The sequence below is a fragment of the Miscanthus floridulus genome, chromosome 12 (assembly GCF_019320115.1).
Source record: "Miscanthus floridulus cultivar M001 chromosome 12, ASM1932011v1, whole genome shotgun sequence".
NCBI lineage: Eukaryota > Viridiplantae > Streptophyta > Magnoliopsida > Poales > Poaceae > Miscanthus > Miscanthus floridulus.
This window is the reverse complement of record NC_089591.1, coordinates 55,588,712-55,594,595: the sequence shown is the minus strand read 5'-3', so window position 1 is coordinate 55,594,595 and position 5,884 is coordinate 55,588,712. Positions and strand designations below refer to the sequence as shown.

Here is a 5,884-nt window from a genome sequence, read left to right as displayed (position 1 = left end):
TCTCGAGCAGCCGCCGTAGCATGCCGCCGCCGCCGGCGATCTGCATTGCGCCGACATAGATCCGGCCATGGAGGTCGTAGATCGGGCCTTCTCCAATCGCCTCCGGCTTGGGGAGGCTGCAAGGCACCATGGCCGGCCTTCGGTCGTCTCTGGCCAAGTCCCATTGCCGGGGCCGGCCTCCTCTCCGCTCCTCGTCAAGCTCAGGGCGGCGCGGTGTTGCGGCCACCGTCCTCGGAGGAGTACGTGAGATCACCGTCGTGGTACGCGCCAGGCCCGTCCTATTCTTACTCGGCAGTCCGTCGCAAGGCTTGGTGTAGCCGTTCTCGCGTGGTCCCGTGCGCAGCCTGGCGTGACCTGTGGAAATCCACAGTGGCGAAGCTCGTGCTCGGATCTGAGAGGGGGAAAAGGGGATGGAGTTCACGGAGGCATGCAAGCAACCATGCTCCTCCCCTGACTCGCCGTCTAGTGCGCCATCTCACTGAAGGTCCGCCGCCTCGCTTCCTGTTGTCCGTCGATCCGTCTGCCTGTCTATTTTTGTGTTAACACCAGATGCTGCAGGCTTCGGCTACCGCTGCCTCTTGGATTGGGGTCCAGACCGGTGAAAACGCCTCGAGGCTGAGCCGTGGGCCGTGGCAGCGTGCTGTTCCTGTGCCTGACGCTGCTCTTTCAAGCTGCCAAATGGGAGAAGCAGCCAAGTAAGCAGGTGCTCCTGATTTCCCCAATCTCCGTGACGGCATGGCACATTTTTGTTGGAATATCCTTTTGTAATGTTGATTGGTCATCTTGCTTTCTTAAATAATATGGTACTAAATTGCAGTATGTGCTATAAGTCCATCTTGCCGTATATAACAGTACAGCTATAAAATATTATGTTTGCTGAAGTTATTTATTTGGCACCGGGGCATAAGCCTGAATGCAACTTTGATTGGCATGTGAATAGCTAGCTTCTCTAATAGAATAACTGTGTTACCGAATAGCTAACTTTTCTGTGTGCTATTATTTAAAAAAAACTTTAGCAATCATTGATAAGTCTATGCTAATTAAAATTGTTCATTCATTCCTGTGTGAGATGTAGCAGCCGTCTTGAATGCAGTTCACAAGTTTTTTGAATGTTCATTCATACTGTGTGAGATGTAGCAGCCCTCTTAGTTCACAAGTTTTCTGATTAAAGACAGTTTTGGTTAATCGATTTTGTTTACTAACTCTACATATGGTTGCACTATCAGCCGTGAATGTTTCTGAGATAATCTAAATTTTCTTTACCATATATTAGTTCTGAAAAATATTTGAGTCTGGATTTGTTTCTTTAATATGATGGCCACATTATTACCCTAGAATGTAATAGATCTTGTCCATTATTTTATGTGATATGAAACTACAAATGGTGTATCCTTTACGTTGTTTTCCCATATGTTAGTGCCCTGGAGGTTGATGTTTATTGCTGCACAATTTGTGACGCTGGTTTTTTGATGTTCGAATTTTTGTCAACTGGATGTCATAAATCTTAAGTTGTGACATTAATTCCATATATTTTGACATAAATAGAATGTCAAAAAACCACACATGTCTTATAGTGTTTAACATTGGGGGTCAAATGTTGTAGGCCCAACTGCTAGAAGAAAGGAGGCTTCGCGAGGAGATGGAAGCGAGGGCGGTGGAAGAGCGGGAGGCCCAACGACAGAGGATAGAGGAGCTGGTGGGGTTCGTGTCCACTCTTGGCGCCGCTATGGGGCGGACCATGCCAGCTAGCCTAGTCTTGCCACTTCCTCAAGCAGCTACTCCTGTGAGTACCAATATATTACTTATTATGTTCCAACCTGACATAGGGCACACTAGAAAAAATATGCAATCTCAAACATATAATATGGTGTTGGTGGTGACGGCGGTTGTTGTTGTGGTGTGGTGGTGGCAGTTGTGGTGTTCGGGTGGTGGTGGTGTTGGTGGCGGTGTATTGATATGTATGTTCTTGACGGTCATCGTGCCGTTTGTCTTCTTGCAGGGTTTGGAAACCTCTCCGTGCAGGGGAGGTTCTGTCGAAATTTTTTATTGACGGTATCTTTTTCATGTTTTTCAGTATCAATCGGGCGTGGCATCGAATCAAATTGGAGGGTCGCCGGCTTCACAGATTGGAGCGTCGTCGGCACCACAGCTTGAGCCGAATCAAGTGGAAGGGTCGTCGGCTTCACAGATTGGAGCGTCGCCGGCACCACAGCTTGAGCCGAATCAAGTGGAAGGGTCGCCTGGAGCATCAAACCACGGGCCTCTTCACCCTTGACAATCGTCGTGATCAGCTTGTTGTGAACTTTGTTAAGAAATTTGGTTGTGCACTTATGAACTTGTGAGCTTGTGGCACATTTAGACTTTTGGTATGAACATGTGATATATGTGAACATGTGGTTCTTATTTATGATTCATGTGATATATTTGCGGTGTTTGAATATGATTTATATTTGTGTCGCAAATGGAATAATCAAAAAAAAATCAGCTTCTGGTTACTTTGCCTAGTGTCAAGGGTCTGACACTAGGCAAAGGGGCCACACGTGGCACACCTGGGAACATGCTTTGCCTAGTGTCAGAAAACTAACACTAGGCAAAGTAGGCAGTTTGCCTAGTGTCGGAGGCCTGACACTAGGCAAAGCTTATCATATTTGCCTAGTGTAGGCGGCCTGACACTAGGCAAAGCTTGACATATTTGCTTAGTGTCGGACGCCTGGCACTAGGCAAACCTAGCATACTTTGCCGAGTGTCTGACCTCCGACACTAGGCAAAACGTCCGTTACTATTTTCACCGTCAGTGGAATACTTTTGTCGAGTGGTGTCCTTGACACTAGACAAACACTTTGTCGAGTGTCCGAGGTTTGACACTCGGCAAAGTGCTCTTTGCCTAATCCGCCTCTGTCGACCCTTGTTTACTTAGTGTGACACTATGTAAACTGTTTGTCTAGTGTTTCTAGGCCTTTGCCTAGTGCCTGCGGCACTAGGCAAATCCCACGATTCCAGTAGTGGTTAGCCAGCATCAGCTGGACGCTGGCTATCCCGAAGTTCACTCCAGCGCATGTCCTTCGCCCAGACCCAAAAGGCAGGAACTGGAAATCGTTCCCCTTGAAGCTAACGTGCGCGGCGCTGCCGTAGTGCCGTGCCCGATGAACCTCTCCGGGACGAACTCCTCGGCGTCCTCCCAGCAGCGCGCGTCCCTGCCGATGGCCAGGGAGTTAATCAGGACCCGTACCCCAGCTGGGATCGTGTAGCCGTCGACGCTGCAGCGAGCCATGGAGAAATGTGGGAGCAGAGGCGCCACGGGGTGTAACCGGAGCGACTCTTTCACGACAGCTCTCAGATAAGTCATGTCGGTTAGATCAGCTTCGCTGACAGCTTCTTGTCCCTCGGGGATGCTGCTGTCCACCTCAGCTTGAAGCTTCTTCACCATACGCGGCCTCCGCATGAACTCTGAGATGGTGAAGTCCAGCGCCGAAGACGATGTCCCTGTTCCTCCGAAAAATACATCCTGCACACAGCACGCTCGAAAAAACCGAGAAAGATCACATCCGGGACAAAAAATTGGCTGGGACTTGAAGTTATGTTTGCTAGAATATATACTACCAAGCAGGATTCCTTTCATCTGCTCTCCGCTGAGTCCGTACTCATGTCGAACGGACAGCAAAACATGAATGAAATCACCATCTTTGTCTTTCGGCAGATCGCTGTTTCTCTCATGATCCTGGATCAGCTTGTCCAGCAGATGGTCCCACCTCCGCTTCAGCCTCTCGGATTTCGCGCGAACCATCTTGCTGAGCACGCCGAATCGAGCTAAGAACGGGAAGAACTCCTCGACGTTGAAACCGGCCAGCAGCGGCGAGGTGTCGCCGACAAGCTCCCGGAGCAGCTTGTTCCGGCCCTCGCTCCGGAAGGACTTGCCCATCACGGTGCGGCAGCCCAGGTCGTTGATGAACGAGCCGAGCAGGTCACTCATGTCCACCGCCGCACCTGCCGCGCCCGCTTCGCCAATCTGGGCCATCACCAATCTCACCTGCGTGCACATCATCGCCATGGACTCATCGCCTGAAGTCCTGAACTAATTAATGGGGGATTGTTTTGTTTAATTACCTCCTTCTCGTGGGAAAGGCGCAACGATTGCACCTTCTTGACGCTGAGCATGTGTGTGGTGACTAGCTTCCTGGCCTGCCGCCAGTAGTCCCCGTGCGGCGCGAAGCCCACGTCGGAGGGGCCGTAGAGGACGATCTCGGCGACTAAAGAGTGCGGCCGCGACGCGAACACGTGGTCGTGCGTGCGCAGCACCGCCTCGGCGGCGGTTGGCGACGACACGACGATGACCGGCATGGCACCGAGGCGGAGGAACATGAGGTCCATGCCGTGCTTCGTGGCGAGGTTCCGGAGGGAGAGGTGAGGGAGCGAGCCGACGAGGTGGAGGTGACCGAGGACGGGCAGAGCGGGAGGCGAAGGCGGGAGACGGTCGTCGTCTACGACCAGAGGCGGCCTCTGCCTCTGCCTGTTGGCCAACGAGTAGCGCACGATCAAGAGCAAGAGTGGAAGGAGTAGCAGAAACCATGCTCGTGGAGACGTCATCTCACGCATGAATAGCTGCTGTACTTGGTTTGCCGTGACAGAGAGGATGGTAGCCTGGTCCTGGTTTAGTTCACGAAAAGTTTTTCTAAAAAATACTACAATACTCATCACATCGAATCTTGCGATATGTGCATGGAGCATTAAATATAGACGAAAAAAAACTAATTACACAGTTTAGTTAAAAATTGCGAGACGAACGTTTTGAGCCTAATTAGTCCATGATTGAATACTAATTGCTAAATAAAAACGAAAATACTATAGTAGCTAAATTTTTAACTTTCCATCAACTAAACACAGGCCTGGAGTAGCTCTCTGTCTCTGGTCAGTTTGTTAAACCTCGATCTGGGGAGGGACGAATGATAATGCTCCTTTGTAACCGGTTGCTTGTCATGGTCGAAGAAGGACGAGCCGGTTTGTTTGCTGCATTGTCGAAGATCTCGTCGTTTTCATTGGTCATTTCAGTAAGGATGAAGTTGAGGAGGATCCTGAAGTCACGTTTGATTCGTTGCGGCCCAAGTGGCCAAGTGGTCCTTTACGTCATCTGACATCTCCAAGTTTTGTTGTCATTAGGAGTTAACGAAACTGTAAATAGCTCCCCTCAACGTTTTCTTAGCGAAACGATTTCAGCTTCAGACACTCTGTTCGAGAAAAAAGATGGAGTTGTGAGAGCACCTAGAGATGCTTCACAAACACTAGGTTTTTGTGAAGCTGCTCTATGGTAAAGTTTATGGAGCAGAATTTGTGGAGCAGTCCCAAAACACTTAGGGGGTGTTTGGGACTGCTCCGCTCCACGTTTTTCAGCTTCGCTCCATGTTTTTTAGTCAAATAGTTTCAGCTCCACGCACTCTGTTCGAAGAAAAAGGGTGGAGTTGTAAGAGCAGCTAAAGATGTACTCCACAAACTCTAGTTTTTTTTGTAAAGCTGCTCCATGGTGGAGTTCGTGGAGTAGAGTTTGGGAAGCAGTCCCAAACATCCCCTTAATTGTCGAGCTTGTATTGACAGTAGGCATATCCTTCTATAATCTTTCTGTTGTGAACTGATGAATGTAGCTAGTCAACGTATACACTATTACATGCCATCGTATCTGTGGCCTATGGATGCAACCTTTCCTTCTCTACTGACGAATGAATCACAGTTCAAATTGAAGATCGATTTCTGGGCCATGAAAGGCCATTTTTATAAAACGTTGGAGTCCCACGAGAACCACGTGAACGTACTAAGTGGCAACGGTGCAGTTGGATGTCAATTTGACAATTTGTGGTCTTATGACCAAATCATCTTTTTTTAACGAGACCAATCA

At 49.3% G+C, this 5,884-nt stretch overlaps 1 pseudogene; it reads right to left on the bottom strand.

Moving 5' to 3' along the window:
• Positions 1 to 2,924: 2,924 nt before the first annotated feature.
• Positions 2,925 to 4,611, bottom strand: LOC136495918 (indole-2-monooxygenase-like; annotated as a pseudogene).
• Between the last annotated feature and the right edge of the window lie 1,273 nt (positions 4,612 to 5,884).